The following is a 17,906-nucleotide window of genomic DNA, read 5'->3' as shown; positions in this document are numbered from 1 at the left end:
ATATCGATTCCATCTAAATAATACATTTTATATCTGATATGATTTCATACACATTTAATATCATTCATGTTATTTCATATTCAAATTATTTCAGTTCAGTTTCCTGTAAATGATGTCTGGATAATATTTTTACAAGACGACTTAACAAAGTATGCCTAAAAATGTATATAATCCGAGGTCAAAATCAGATTCATCATTGCTTAATACTTACGAATACTTTTTTTAATTCAATAAATCTCTGTTCATTGACTGTTTATTGACTGACAGAAAAATACGTTGTGTTTTGGTTTAAAATCTGTGTCAAGTTTCAAAGTACATCTTGCTGTTTATTTTACCACACAGCCACAGGAAAGCATCCTTTAGATTTCTCGGTTTTGATCAAAATACGTCATTACTGGTGATTTTTTATATGAACCAATTTATCATTTTGTTAATTTTCTTATATACCATTACATGTTTAAAGGTAGATATTTATATATCAAAATATTTAAGCTTAGACAACAGTTATATGCTGTAAGAAGCCAAAACTTTAAGAGTTGCTTAGCAATGTTTTAAAAATTAGTTTATTTTGGCAATTTGAGCGAGATCAAACAACACTCTTCAGGGCCGAAGAAGACAAGAAAGGTTTATTAATCTATATCGTATATTAAATCGTTGAAATTCGCTGTTATTTAACGTAAAATCGATGCTTGAATGTTTACGTAAACAAATAAAGTTGTCAGTTACCACTAAAAAGTTTGATTTTTTTTTATTTTAGTTACTTAATTCGTCAATAGATGTCCAGAAGGCCCCATGAATTTCTTAAAAATAACGAGCCTAAAATTAATTACGAAAGATATGTCTTTAAATGTATGATAAATATGACATTACATATGAATATTAAATATTATATTCAATAAATGAAAGTTTTTATTGGAAATAATTCGATTATATTCCATACAATATAATTTATTTTTGCATATTTTTTAGGCTCGTAATCTTTATGGGTACAAGAGTCTCCGAGTAAGGAAAGGATATATATATATATATATATATATATATATATATATATATATATATATATATATATATATATATATATATATATATATATATATATATATATATATATATATATATATATATATATATAGTGAAAAACAGAATTAATTCTAAAGATTCCCATATAAAGCTTTTTTTTTTGTAGAAATGATAGTAAAAGCACGTTTATGCCCCCGTCTGAAATGGACTAAAACATCAGTGCACCTCACGGGGTGTACTGTAGGCATTACCAAAGCCCTAGCTGCAACCCCTTTCATTCCTTTTACTGTACCTCCTTTCATGGTATCTGTGTTCCAACTTGCTATTCCCCCTTTCCTAACAATTATTTCAAAGTGAAACTGCTTTGAGATTTTCCTCCTGTTTCACCTTTCAAAACTACCTAATCTCAATTTCCCTTTCCAGAGCGCTGAATGACCTCACAGGTCTCAGTGCTTGGCCTTTGGCCTAAACTCTATATGCCATTGCATTCCTAAAATGAATTAGGAGTAGCAAAGCCACATTATAAAGCTAATTAAACTTAACAACCTGATAATAAAAAATGAAAAAAAATTAAACATGCTTTTATTAAAATGCACTAAAAAGTCATAGTTTTTTTAGACACACCAGGATTTTCTTACAATTGATCACGTCTACAAAAATAAAGGAAATACTACAGTAAAAAAAATATTTCTTTCTTTGTAGCATTTCCTTCCTTGTTTGGGGCCACGCTTTTATTTTTGTAGACATGATTCATTGTAAGAAAATCCTGGTGTCTCAAAAAATTATTCTTTACTATTTAGTGCATTTTAATAAAAGCATGTTTAACATTTTTTTAGTTTTCATTTTATGCTTTTTAGTTTTGACCAAAACTGTAACCGATTTGTGATTGTAGTCAATGAAATTGATGTCCGTTTACGGGGGAGGGGGAAGGGTGGGGAGTAGGAAGTGAGGGGAAGGGTGGGTAAGTGGGAGGGTAGGGGAGGGGGAAGGGAGAGGGGGATGGAAGACTGAAGAGGAGGGAAGGGGAAGGGGCGGGGGAGGGGAGGAGGAAGGGTGAGGGGGATGGAAGAGGGAAGGAGGAGGGGAAGGGGAGGGAAGATGGAAGTTGAGGGGGAGGAGAAGGGGAGGAGGAAGGAGAGGGGAGGAGGAACGAAAGGGGACGAGGTAGGGAAGAGTGGGAAGGGGGAGGGGAAGAAAATGGGAAGGGGATGGAGGGGGAAAAGGAGGGGAACGGGGTGGAGGAGGAAGGGGGAGGGGAAGGGAAGGGAAAGGGAGGGAGAGGGAAGACGAAGGGATGGGAAGTGGGAGGGGAGGGGGGATGGAAGAGGGAAGCGGGATGGGAGAGGGAAGGGGAGGGGAGGACAGCAAAATTAACATTTGATCGCATGCTCCTGAAGAGGGAGGGGAGGGGAAGGGGGAGGGGATGGAAGAGGGACAGGGGAGGGGAGGACACATCTAAAGTAACGCTTGATCGTATGCTCCAGAAGGGGGAGTGGGAGGGAGGGGAAGAGAGATGGAAGAGGGAAGGGGAGGGGGGGGCACAGCTAAATTATCATTTGATTGTATGCTCGGAAGGGGGAGGGGAGGGAGGAGGGAGCTGGAAGAGGGAAGGGGGACGAAGGGAACATGTCGACAATTGAGTCACAAGATTTGAGGACAGATATATAGAAGTAAGTAAATAAATATATAAAAATATATAATATATATATATATATATATATATATATATATATATATATATATATATATATAAACGAGTAATAACAATGAAAGTATATTATCAGGGGGTCAAACGCTTCTTCATTATATTTCCTAATTTCAAAGGGCATTAGCTTCACCTGTTTTCTGCGACTGTGTCAGTTGTTTCATATCTAAGGTTCCTGAAATGAATTCATCCAGTATATCGGCTACATCCTGTACAAAAGTTATCAAAGAGAAGCGAATGTGAAATAGGATCTTTTAAGGCTTCTAACACCCTCAAGGACGACTTTTGCACTACATAACAGAATTTTACCATTTTCATCTGTAGAGTCCTTAGTCCTTACCATAATACTAATCAAAATCATATCTATAATCAGAAAATCCATATAAAGGCCCAGTTTATAGCCAAACGTGAGTAGCGTACCTCTAATGCACTGCTTCAGAGATGTGACCGTAATATTTGACAATCATTTCATCTACAGCAATGCATTATTCAAATACGCCATATTACTGAATTTCTCTCACTGGTGAAATAAAAGACCCTATCTTGAACCCTTCGCCGTGTTCATTGATAACGGCTTAAAAATTACAAAAAATTTTATCTCACTTTTCAAGAATTAAAAATAATTTCTTGACAGCATTTTCAATTATCTACAGTTCTACACCAATATCTGTGAAAAGGCATTTTTTGGTATCCAGAAAACAACAACATTCCAATAAATATCTTCACTACTTCTGTACTAAATGTAAAATCATATTCATTTTTATATGAATCTGCTTAACGAACCATCTCTTTGACAGTATCTTCAAAGATACAAGGGGTCATCAACTTTTCAAAAAGTTAAAGTGGTGACAAAGTCTCCAGACTCCCTCGCTTCTGCAATTATTCAGTGTAATGTTGTGAACATTCTTTTCCCTTGCTATGTTTGGGATCTTAATGTTTTCTTATGGGTTCAGAGTTGAAATTGTATTACTTTCGACCACTGCAGCCGACTTCGTATGCCTGTGGCACACTTCCCAAAAAACACTCTGTCCGCGTGAACTTCCAAGGAACCTGGCAACACCTTGGACAGACATCCCACCAATGACATCTTTACTGACATCCTCCTCATCTGTCTGTCTATCTGCGTCGGGAGGCGGGGGCGGGGGGGGGGAAATTATAACATCAGAATTTACATCCTTAACTTCATCATTCAAATACTTGGGCCAGTGTAACTGCAGGAAGTCGTGGCTCCGCCATCTGATATAGACAAAATATATCCCATGCTCCATACCACACTAGCTATAAGCAAAGTATAACACAACGTTGATTTAAAATAAGCAAATTGCATATCTTTCAACATGCCACTTACTCAACAACTGCATTATTTCACAAAAACTTATAAAATCTGTACAACTGTCATCCATTACTAACCTCTGCAGTTATCGATATATATATATATATATATATATATATATATATATATATATATATATATATATATATATATATATATATATACAGATAAATAACTCCTAGATTGAACCTACGTAAGTACCGTCAGATATTATTTATAAGTGTTCGAATTTTATATGTTCTCTGTTGAATGTCCAACAGAGCATTTTAAACCCCTGAATTTCTTTAAATTAGCTAAAAGTTTTCGTGTTCATTTCTCCAGCAAATTTGTCTGCTTTTTCGAGTGACCAAAACACTTAGAGCAGGAAGCCCTAGAAATCGTTTTATTTTTCAATAAAAACTACATTTTTTGCCACAAACTAATATTAAATATCATATTTCATATAAATATCTTTCGGTAATAAAAACGTGAAGTATATTATTGATTTTTTAACGTACAAGACGATGGTCCTTTTTTGAGAATGCCCACCAGACGAGACACGCAGACGAATTTTGAGAAGGGGTAGAAGCATAAAATAAAAATACGACGATGAGATGAAATCCTTAAAAAGTATAAAAATATTCTTTTTGAATTTTAATATAGAGACATTTATGTGCGTTAAGATATGGTTTGATACACATTTAATATCGATCCAGTCTAAACTGAATACATTTTATATCTGATGAATTCAATGTTATTTCATTTCCTTTCAGTTCAGTTTCCCTGTAAATGATGTCTGGATAACATTTTTACAAGACGACTTAACAAAGTATGCCTGAAAACATATATAATTCGAGGTCAAAATTAGATTCATCATTGCTTAATACTTACGAATACTTTTTTTAATTCAATAAATCTCTGTTCATTGTCTGTTTATTGACTGACAGAAAAATACGTTGTGTTTTAGTTTAAAATCTGTGTCAAGTTTCAAAGTACATCTTGCTGTTTATTTTACCACACAGCCACAGGAAAGCATCCTTTAGATTTCTTGGTTTTGATCAAAATACGTCATTACTGGTGATTTTTTTATATGGACCAATTTATCATTTCGTTAATTTTCTTATTTACCATTACATGTTTAAAGATAGATATTTATAGATCAAAATATTTAAGCTTAGACAACAGTTATATGCTACAAGAAGCCAAAAGTTTAAGAGGTGCTTAGCAATGTTTTTAAAATTAGTTTATTTTGGCAATTTGAGCGAGATCAAACAACACTCTTCAGGGCCGAAGAAGACAAGAAAGGTTTATTAATCTATATCGTATATTAAATCGTTGAAATTCGCTGTTATTTAACGTAAAATCGATGCTTGAATGTTTGCGTAAACAAATAAAGTTGTCAGTTACCACTAAAAAGTTTGATTTTTTTTTATTTTAGTTACTTAATCCGTCAATAGATGTCCAGGAGGCCCCAGGAATTTCTTAAAAATACGAGCCTAAAATTAATTACGAAAGATATGTTTTTAAGTGTATGATAAATATGACATTACATATGATTATTAAATATCATATTCAACATATGAAAGTTTTTATTGGAAATAATTCGATTACATTCCATACATTAATGTTACATTATCATTTACTTTTTGTATATTTTTTTAGGCTCGTAATCTTTATGGGTAAAAGAGACTCCGAGAAAGGAAAGGATATATATATGTATAATATATATATATATATATATATATATATATATATATATATATATATATATATGTGTGTGTGTGTGTGTGTGTGTGTGTGTGTGAAATAGAATGAATTCTAAAGATTCCCATATAAAGCTTTTTTGTAGAAATGATAGTAAAAGCACGTTTATGTCTCTGTTTAAAATGGACTAAAACATCAGTGCACCTCACGGGGTGCACTGTAGGCATTACCAGATCCCTAGCTGCAACCCCTTTCACTCCTTTTACTGTACCTCCAAATTGCTATTCCCCCTTTCCTAACAATTACTTCAAAGTGAAACTGCTTAGAGGTTTTCCTCCTAATCTCAATTTCCCTTTCCAGAGCGCTGAATGACCTCATAGGCCTCAGTGCTTGGCCTTTGGCCTAAACGCTATACTCCATTGCATCCCTAAAAAGAATTAGGAGTAGCAAAGCCACATTATAAAGCTAATTAAACTTAACAACTTAATAATAAAAATGAAAAAAAATTAAACATGCTTTTATTAAATTGCACTAAAAAGTAATAGTTTTTTTTCAGACACACCAGGATTTTCTTATAATTAATCACGGCTACAAAAATAAAGGAAATGCTAAAAGTAATAAAAAATATATATTACTTTTCTAGTAGCGTTTCCTTCCTTGTTTGGGGCCACGCTTTTATTTTTGTAGACATGATTCATTGTGAGAAAATCCTGGTGTGTCTCAGAAAATTACTCTTTACTATTTAGTGCATTTTAATAAAAGCATGTTTAAATTTTTTTAGTTTTTATTTTATGCTTTTTAGTTTTGACCCAAACTGTAACCGATTGATGTCCGTTTACGGGGAAGGGGGATGGGAGGGGAGTAGGAAGTGAGGGAAAGGGTAAGTGGGAGGGAAGGGGAGGGGAAGGGGAAGGGAGAGGGGGATGGAAGACTGAAGAGGAGGGAAGGGGGGGAGGAGGAAGGGGGTGAGGGGATGCAAGAGGAAGGAAGGGGAGGGAAGATGGGAGCTGAGGGGGAGGAGGAGGAGGAGGAGGAGGAGGAAGGAGGGGGGAGGAGGGGAGGAGGAGGAAGAAAGGGGAGGAGGTAGGGGAGAGTGGGAAGGGGAGGGGAAGAAAATGGGAAGGGGATGGAAGGGAAAAAGGGGAATGTGGTGGAGGAGGAAGGGGAAGGGAAGGGAAGGGAAGGGAGGAGGGAAGACGAAGGGAGGGGAAGTGGTATGGGAGGGGGATGGAAGAGGGAAGCGGGATGGGAGAGGGAAGGGGAGGAGGACAGCTAAATTAACGCTTGATCGTGTGCTCCAGAAGGGGAGGGGGTTGAGGGTAGGGGATGAGGAGGGAGAGGGAGAGCTGGGAGCAGGGGAGGTTGAGGGTAAGGGGATGAGGAGGAAGGGGAATGTGGCAGGGGAGGGGATGGGATGGGGAGGGTACAGCTAAATTAACACTTGATCGTGTACTCCGGAAGGGGGAGGGGGAGGGAAGAGAGGGGGAGGGAAGAGAAGAGTGGAGGGAAGAGAGAAGGGGAGGGGAGGGAAAGAAAGAAGGGAGGGGAGGGAAGAGGAGGGGAAGGGAAGAGAGAAGGGGAGGGAAGAGAGAAGGAGGAAGAGAGAAGGGGAGGGGAGGAGGGGAGAGGGAGGAAGAGAGAAGGAGGAGGGGAGGGAAGGGAGGGGGAGGGGAAGGGAGAGAGAGAGGAAGGGGAGGAGAGGAGGGGGAGGATGGACGAAGAAAGAAGGGGAGGGGGAGGGAAGAGGGGAGGGGGAGGGAAGAGGGGGGGGGAAGAGAGAAGGGGAAAGGAAGAGAGAAGGGGAGGGGGAGGGAAGAGAGAATGAGGAGGGGGATGGGGAGGAGAGGGAAAGGAGGAGGGAGATGGAAGGGGGAAGGGAAAGGAGGACGACACAGCAAAATTAACATTCGATCGCATGCTCCCGAAGGGGGAGGGGAGGGGAAGGGGGAAGGGATGGAAGAAGGACAGGGAGGGGGAGGACACAGCTAAAGTAACGCTTGATCGTATGCTCCAGAAGGGGGGTGGGAGGAGGGGAAGAGGGAGGAGGGATGGAAGAGGGAAGGGGAGAGGGGGTACACAGCTAAATTATCATTTGATTGTATGCTCGGAGGGGGGCGGGGAAAAGGAGGAGGGGGCTGGAAGAGGGAAGGGGGACGTAGGGAACAGGTCGACAATTGAGTCAGAAGATTTGAGGACCGACAGACAGCTACACGGACAGTCAGAAAGACAGCCACACAGACGCAGAAGTCAAGTTAAATAAAAGCATGTAAAAATAAGACTGGAACAAGGCTGTAGCTATCAAGTGGAATAATTAATCAATTCAATTCAGCACGCGATTTTCTCTGAGCAAACTAAATCATATTCAAATCTCTGAAGTGATTCAGTTAAACATAAGGTGAAAAGTGTTCCATTTTCGACTTGAGATTTTCCAGCTCATATGACGCAACGTTTATTGCATCGGCGTCCATATGCAAATCATATGAGGTAAATTTTTTTCCATTGTAATTCGATGTAATGTCATTTATATTCCACAATCATCTTTGAACGAAAATTAGAAAATGTATCATTCTATACAAGAGTAGAATGTCAATTTTTTTTCCTAGGAAATTAACTATTTACTAGAACACAAGAAAAAAGAAATAGGGCATTTAAACCATAACATGAACCTGATAAATGATTATCCAAAATTAACGTACAAGACTGTAAATTTGCAAGTTTGGATGTAACTTCCCTGTTCACTAACGTACCAGTGAAGACGACGATGGAAGTAATAAAAAAGAATATGGAGGAAGGTGTTTATACATGCGACATAGATCATGACGTTTTAATAAAACTGCTAACAGCGGCCCTCAGTGTTAATCTTTTCAAGTGGGGCGAAAACCATTATATAAAAAAAAATGGCGTGGCCATGGGTTCGAGTCTTTCACCAACTCTAGCTAATATCTTTATGGAATGGTTTAGAAAAGGAAGAGGTGGGCAAAGTAAATAAAGGGAACTTAAATATCGTAAAATGGGTAAGATACGTGGATGACATCTTGATTACTTACATGGGAGAAAGAGAAGATCTACGCAAGTTCCTAGAAAACATAAATAAACTAAATGAACACATCAAGTTCACAATAGAAGAAGAGGAAGGAGAAATTCCTTTCTTGGATGTCCTGGTTAAGAGGGAAGGGGAAAATTTTAAATTCAAGGTATATAGGAAGAAGACACACACCAATTCATACATACATAGGTTCTCCAGTCATAGGATAGAAATAAAAATAGGCTACCCTAAGTACTGGTGGGAGTGGCACACATCAAGGCAAGGAAAAACTATTCTGGGGAGAGGGAAAGGATAGAAAAGGAACATTTGGTAGGGAAGAAAATAATTACAGTCCCGGGCAACAACTCTATTGCACCCATCAACAGAAAGCTAGATAATTTCAAATTGACAGGCAGCTACAAAAACACCATTAGGAATAAAATAGTTAGAAACAAAAAGTCGGTAGAGGGGGAAGAGATTAGGCAGCGTGTCTAGACTGTGAAGAAGGGTAGTATGGCGAAACTGGCAAATCATGTAAAGAGCGAAGTAAACAACACCTGCAGAACATAAGACTAATCAGACGTCGGCAGTTGCCAAAACACTGTTGGGAAAATGACCACAAAATAGACTGGAAAAATATGAGTTTTCTGTACAGGAACACCATTATAATAATGCCGTCATAATAATGCCGTGCATTTCACCATTAGCTTCGTACAAGATGTAAATCTCATATCGGGATTGTCCTCAGCAGGCAGAAGTCTAAACCGTAAAACTTCGAATCTCGAATCCCAAACTCGGGGGTGGGGGAGGTCCAGGGCCCCTCCCCATCCACCGGCCAACCCATCGCTAATCCCACAAACCTAAGCCTATAACTTTACCATTACAACCTCTCTCTCTCTCTCTCTCTCGCGCGCGCGATTAAACAAGGAGAAAACATAGGCGAGAACATATAAAAACCTATTATTAAAAAAAAACGAATAGTGAGGCGAGAACACAGACACGTATGACAGTGGGGGAGGGGGGACAAGATGGGGAACATCCCCGGAAACCAGAAACCCAACCCACCCCCGCTCTACAAAGGCCTCCTTCCCAAATGCACTTCTCGTGTTCTACCCATTTTAAAAATGTGGAAACGAGAGTATGGTTGCGTGTCTACAAAAGGTACAGTACTAAATAATCAATAACAATTATTATTGTTATATATTCATCAGATTACAAATAATGATAAAAAATCGTCCATGGTGGAAGCAGTCGTTGATTTTTGTCATGAAAATTCTGTAAACTTTGGCATAAACGAAAGCGGGAGAGAAGACTCAAACCATTCCTTCCAAAAGGCATAACAAAAATAATTATATGTATACTGTATATATATCAGAGAGAACCATAGAGAGGGCCGACTTCCTATGTGCAGCGTAATTTGGCCGCTGCAGTGACAGCAACGTTTTGTAAACGAACGTCTTTATGCTGGAACACAACAAACTGCCAATGTTTATTTATTTGACAGCTGTTACGATTGTTCATTTTATGGACGTATATCAGAAAATAAGGGTACAAATAGGCCTATAGACGTATATCAGAAAATAAGGGTACAAATAGGCCTATAAAAGTATGTAACAGCAAGAGGACCACTCAGATACATCACAGCCAAATGTGACTAGATCAGCGGAACAGACTTTGCTCCAAATAATACTTATTCAGGTAATTCCTTAGTGGGAGAAAAATTTTATTCTTCTCAGATATTCTTACAGACATGTATGTGGTATATTTATAAACAAAAATAACCCTTGGAAAAATGTTTAAACAATTTTATTCAAAGTTCTGTAAAATAAAATAATATATTTTCAAACATTTAGGCTACGTAAAATTACCCGTGACAGGACTGTATCTGGAAGTATCTGGAAGAGTAATTATTGTACTTCAATGTCATTAAATGATGGCAGATATAATAGGCCCTAGGAGAAGAACATGCTAGGAAAATGTCAAGCCTTCGCAAATACCATGCCTTTGCAAAATATGCACAAAATGCTATGCCTGTGCACAACCTTTTGGAAATAGGTGGTATTTAATTACTAATCACGTACCACCACCAAAGGCATCAACGCGTACACATAACAGACATTGTTTAGCATTAAAATCACCACCGGTCCACCACCAAGCTTATTCGAGTTAGACAGGGTTATACTTATCTGTCAGTGTGAAGACCTGGTAACAAAATACGCATTGGATATTTAATATGAAATTCATTTATGGGAAATTTTCAACAGTTTTCTGTTTTTACGTAATTTCTTTTCTTTGGATGCTTTATTCTTGATTTTCAATTGGTATTTTAGTCTCATTGTAAAATACAATTGCTTCATAAAGTGTAGCCTACACTTTGAGAACGATAATGAATAGTACATAGCAGTAAACAAGCTGCTAACAAGCAGATGGGCTGACACTCTAATATGCTCACCTGTTGTCCTTTGGAAAAGAGTAGAAGGCCACTTCTTTGTTTGTTTTTTGCATACTTTGTACAGTTAATGGCAGAACACTCTGTTCCTTTTGATCCAGGGTTTTCTTGGTGTGGCCTGTGTAGTGTAAGTGATCCACGGAGAGAATTTGGTGTAGACTCGGCTGCAGTGACGGAATGATTCGTCTCTAGCAACCTCCAGTTACACACAATCGAAATGGCCGCCGGCGCCCAGCCAATTGCAATGCAGCACATAGGAAGTCGGCCCTCCCTATATGGTTCTCACTGATATATATATATATCATAATACACTCATTCAAATGATAAAGTATCCGCCACGCGCTTCGCAAAAGGGCCTCGACGACGCGAACGCATACGGTTACTATCACATCTCAATACAAACTGACCACTGGTGACGAATCTGACGATCTGATTCAGGCAGCCAGCAGCCGTCGCGCGGCCGCAGCCGCAGTGTTCTCACAACTCGTCAGTCAAATTTCCACCAGTGACACCACTGTCTCCCACACGCGCCTTAATTTTAAATTCGTTCAGCCATCGGTAAAATCTAACGTATGTAAAACGATATTATGCTTTCCTTCACAGTCTAAAGATCATTTCCCATTTTCATGAAGAAATATTCATAAACATTCCCCATCATTTTTTTACTTTAGCTTTCCCAACGAGATTTCTTTCTCACTGTGTTACAGGAAATTCTCTCCAAGAATTGACACCCCACTCTTAGGCACTGTGCTCTCTCTTCCACGCCTCCTTTTCACATTACGAGGGTGATTGCGTGGAGGAGTTTGACTCTTAAGGGGGAGATTCTGAGGCTTATTCTGCTGCAATTGGCCAAGGGCACATCCTAAAGGGAACCTCTACGACACCACACAAGGGTGGAGGTTTTCGTTCAGGTGGTCAGTAGTTTTCAAGGGACAATTCTTGCGTTCTGTTTGACTCGAGAAAAGAGGAAACTTGAACATTTTCCTCAATTTTCCATACCTTCGTAACGATCAATTAGTTTTCCTTTTATCTGACCCCGTATGAGAGAGAGAGAGAGAGAGAAAGCTAAGTATATCTCAGTTTAAGCAGACCACTGAGCTGATTAACAGCTCTCCTAGGGCTGGCCCCAGCTCTCCTAGGGCTGGCCCGAGGGATTAGACTTATTTTACGTGGCTATAAGAACCGATTGGTTACCTAGCAACGGGACCTACAGCTTACTGTGGAATCCGAACCACATTATAATGAGAAATGAATTTCTATCACCAGAAATAAATTCCTCTCCTTCTTCATTGGCCGGACGGAGAATCGAACGCAGGCCCAGCAGAGTGGTAGCCGACGACGATACCGACTCGTCCAATGAAGATCAGAGAGAGCGAGAGAGAGATCTTGAAAATCGTATTTTTATGGCAGCCTAAATGCCTGTGACATCTAATAATGAAAGACTTATCATTATGTTAAGCTCAGTTAATTTTCATACTCGAGTACATATTAGAAATTTAAGGCAATGATGGCTCTATCTATCTGTCTGCCTATATATATATATATATATATATATATATATATATATATATATATATATATATATATATATATATATATATATATATATATATATATATATATATATATCATATATATATATAAATATATATATATATACAAATGTACAGTATATATAATATATATATATATACATATACATAAATATATAAATTATATATATATATATATATATATATATATATATATATATATATATATATATAAATTTTGTATTTACACAATAATTTTATAACACAAATGTGCTCTGTGGGTATTGAAAGCAGACTTAGTAAGGGATGGAGCAGGAAATATGTTGTCTATCATTAATTTGAACTTCATTTTTTTTTACTTTTGTACTCTTTCTAAAACAATTTATCTTTTTTCATAATTTTCTTAACTTACGAGTGTTGCATGTAGCAGTGAAGGCTGTACATGCGTGAAAGCTGCTTTAAAATACTACCTGGTACAAAATCCAGGCTACACGCATCTGTTACAGCTTGTATGAATAGACAAAAAAAACTGAGTTGTATTAAGGATACACACAAAATGTACCAGTTAAAATCTGGATATAATGTTCTAGGAAGACAGTTAGCTGTATATATCCGTTGTTATTGTTTAGATTAAGCCACCCTTAAGCTGGCACGGGGTCTTGCTCATAGAGCATCGAAGTCAGGCTGGTCTGACGTGAGCACACTGGAGGATTGTCTCTTGATGGGACAGAACTGTGTTCAAAATTAAATGCCACTTCTCAGTCGAGAAAGCCTTATTTCTTACCCTCTAAAAGACTGATGAATCAAAGGTTGATGTTCTACATCAAGCTCCATCTGTCATGTCATTTTCTTCTAAAATAAGATCGAATTATGATTTTCCCGTCGCACTGAGGCTGCAAGAGCCAACGCTGCCTCTTCCAAACACGTGTGTGTTCGTGTGTTTGTCAATCGTCATCATCGAAGTGGACAGGACAAAACAGGAGCGTCTCGTTTTCTTTCTCTACAGGAACGCGATTTCAACCATACAATATTTCCGTCTGTTTCTCCCTAAGCATTGTTGTCTTAGTGTATGTACAATCACCACTACTTGCATTGCCATGCAAGCATTCTAATCATGTACTCATAATGTTCCAACGAATCTTCTGTATCAAATTGTACGTGTGTTTCTGTTTGTGAAGACGCCGAACGTCTCTCCATTTCACATATTATACTACTGCATTGTATCCATTAATCTGTCTTGAATCTCAAGCAATTGGCCATATGTAGAATTTCCTGGCCTTTCCACTGCTGTATGTTTCATCACTGTATGTTAATCATGTCTCTTGATATCGCCATCTGTTTGTCTGCCGACAAACACAGATGTTTGAACCTTTCAGCTCTGTTTTACCTGTCTCTGTGTAGACGTTACATTACCACTCGCACGCGTCAATAACATCTTCGAAGATTCTGTACATTTATCTCAGTAAGGAACAACCAATAAACCAGTTAACACCCAGCCAGTATGTCGCTCATACCCCAGTCCTTACACGGGGAGTATTTGTAAAGTCACCACATCGTCGCCAGCGGAGTGCTTCGAAGGCGTCATTAATTAAGTCTCCGCTGAGCAAGTTTTCTTTGGTGACTTCCCATTTTCTTCACACAATTGGTCACGCCTAAAACGTGCCAGGTCACGCATTTTCTACCATTTTAACTTTATACGTATTTGTACAACTGTCATAAATTATGTATCGTATGTTTCTTTATTCACAGGCATCAAGACAGATTAATGGATACAATGCAGTAGTATAATATGTGAAATGGAGAGACGTTTGGCGTCTTCACAAACAGAAACACACGTACAATTTGATACAGAAGATTCGTTGGAACTTTATGTACATGACTAGAATGCTTGCATGGCAATGCAAGTAGTGGTGATTGTCATACATTAAGACAAAAATGCTTAGGGAGAAACAGACGGAAATATTGTATGGTTGAAATCGCGTTCCTGTAGAGAAAGAAAACGAGACGCTCCTGTTTTGTCCTGTGTCCTGTCCACTTAGATGATGACGATTGACAAACACACGAACACACACGTGTTTGGAAGAGGCAGCGCTGGCTCTTACAAGGCATCTTCTTGTAATTTATAATATTTGATAGGACTGTTTGTTTTGCTTCCTCGTCTGCTGGTTCGCTTCCCTGAGTACAAGGATGAGCTGGAACTCCAAAAATCTTGATGCTTTCGGACTTGCCAGCATTTTTATGGTAACTGGATTTGAAGAATTTATAAGTTTTACAGCTAACAGGCTACTAAGGGAGTCAGAGTAGATTGTAAAATTGTGACCCCTCTTAAGATATCCTACCTCAAGCGCTTTCTCAATGGCTGTCAGCTTTGCTGCAAAAATTGACGAATAGTTTGACATTCTACCCGCTCTGACGACTTCCTTATCAATAACAGCGCATGCCACTCTACGGTGTTTTTGAGACAACAGTATTGATTTTCAAGGTGCCTTCATGCATTTTATCATGTCCTGGGAATTCAGCTTGTGTGGCATTGGACCTCAGCCTTCAAAACTGGTTTTGCATCACTGGTGATACCTACAATATGAACTCCTTTAAGCCAGTCGTTATTGATCCTAGACTCCTAAACAATCCTCATGAACGATTGCAAAGAATTTGTGACAGGTAATATGAGTGCAGGCTGGGTGAGATAAAACTGAGTCAATCATGGGAAAAGCAGTTCTGCTGTGAAAATTGAAGCATGAATTTGCAGAGATAACTGACTTTATGTATTAGACAATGATGCAGCAAATCGAAAAACCATACACAAATTCTGAGCCATCAATGTAAATGGTATAATTTGGGCCTTTAAATTTTATATGTTTTATTCGTTATTTTGTCTTGGTTTTGGGTATATCTATAATATACCAAGTGTGTACAGACTCGTACTTACACATAACTGAAGGAAGGGTTGGTTCTTGTACTGAAGGAAATCTTGTGTTTATGTTTATTGTCTTAACATATTGCTCTAGTTGGGAATGGTACTAGATGGTTGTCTATAAATTTTTTGGACTGAAAAACTTTTTAGTTGGAGTGTAAATTGCACTTCGAACAGTTAAGAAGTTGCAGCGAAGAAAGATGGCTAACCACTTTCAACTTGTGTGGATCTACAGTTCTTCTGAGGCACCTGCTTTTTCACCACAATCATAGCCACCATATTGTCATCAAAATCCAATTACAGAAGTTATCCATTGCACACCTTTGTTCACAGAGGATATTTTCAGGGGCAACAGCAAAGGTTTTCACCATTCAGGGGAAAAAAAAGAAAAAATAATCTATATCAATCTGAGCAGGGGAGTCGTGGAAACCGTTATTCCAGATATAGTAGACTTCTTCTTGATTCTGCACGCTCAAAAGACTTGGAGCACCTATCATTATGGGATAACAGTCAGCTCTTTCCCGGGTTTTTGAAGTTTAAGGTACAGACCTCGGCTCTTCCTTAGAAATGAGTTTTTATTATGCCAACACTTTGAAAGTGGAATAGTTGTTAGACCAATCATGTCACCTTGTTAGGGATCTGCTGCTCATTCTTCAGAGTTTAACTAAGGGCCCTTATGAACATTTAAAGCAAACTTCTCATAGGTCTCTCAGACCAGTCAAAGGTTTTGATACAGTTGGTCTTACTTTCTTACCAGATTTTGCTAGCAAAACTAAAACCTCACCATCTGGAGACCCTTCACTATCCCATCTCTTGCCCTTCATGCAAAAGAGGACAGTGATCCCTTTTCGTGTCCAGTATGGGCCATCGGCGAGTATCTTGGTAGAAGTAAAATATATGAAGTGGTATTTCATGGAGTTTTCTATCAACAGGTCAGATGAAAATGTCAGCTGATGAGAGAACTATCTAATTCTGGTTGAAACGGATCATTTTCAAGGGCTTGTGAGGATGTTTCGGGGGAGGTGACTTCTTAACTGAGAATACTAAAGAGTCGTGAGATTTGGGCTTTATCAACCAAATTACTTTTCAAGCCTACACTAAATCTTGAATGCTGGATCCTGAATGTCAAATAACTTTTGCAATATTTTATTCTGAAATTTTTACTCATAAATCTCTGCTGGTTGCAGCTTACCATACTATACTATTATAGTTTTAAGGAAAAAATCCACAATCAAGGGATTCATCATCTTGATAACTTATCTTTTCTTTCTTACTTTTCTCCGAGGTTATTTACTGCTAGCATACCTCGATCGATAGGGTAACTGTGCATGTCTTCCTATGGATGCTTTACACTAAGCACATATTATTGTACTAATAAGGCCTCTGTCCATCTCTTGATCTCTTGTTAGTCCCTATTTCAAGAGCCTGTCCCAGTTTAAGTTGGGTCCCTTTTGAATTCACCATAGAGGCTGGGGCCAGAAAATTAGAAACGTCCCACATGAGTTGCTATTCAGACTACATACAAGTAATAGGGTTACTAAAAAAACAAATGAAATTTGTCATTAATTGTTTATTTTATACAAACCCGTTACTTTTACAGGAAGTGTCCTCCTCCTGTGCCTCTCTTGTGCTAAGCAGAGTCAGAGTATAATCAGCGAACCAGTTTGCTTTTCTGGATCCAAACAACCAGTCATGCATGTGGCAAGCTCAAGACTTTCACAGCACTGACATGCATCTCCTTCTTAAATGGATGCGTCGGAATATGCATGGGTGCACGAGGACAGGTACTCAGTCATCCTCTTGTCAACTAGCTTATTTTTCTCAAATTCGAGACCCCATATATATTTACTCAACTCTACAAATCTTCTCTTGCTCTGCATAATTTAACATGCGTCTGTGGACTCCACTTAATTGATAAATTCTGAATAAAAAAAAATCCTAAGTACCCTATAATAATCATAACAACGCTAATAGTCCATGGGCTGAGTAGGCTCACCATGCACCCGCCTCCCCTCCTAAAATTGGCAAAAGTGCATGTAAGTTTTAGTATCTGATCTATATTTTCATCTTTTTACGTTATCATTGAAAATGTACAGACTCGACACCGCTCACGTGATGTTGAAATTGTGTGTGGCTCCAAATTTTGCCACTGCCACTTTTGGGGTAAGAGGAACACAAATTGACATAACTCTGGACTCAAATCTCACTGGGGAGTGTATGGCCTATCAACATGTTTGTATTGAGC

Source organism: Macrobrachium rosenbergii, chromosome 19 (genome assembly GCF_040412425.1).
Source record: "Macrobrachium rosenbergii isolate ZJJX-2024 chromosome 19, ASM4041242v1, whole genome shotgun sequence".
NCBI lineage: Eukaryota > Metazoa > Arthropoda > Malacostraca > Decapoda > Palaemonidae > Macrobrachium > Macrobrachium rosenbergii.
Note: the sequence above shows the minus strand (reverse complement) of the source record.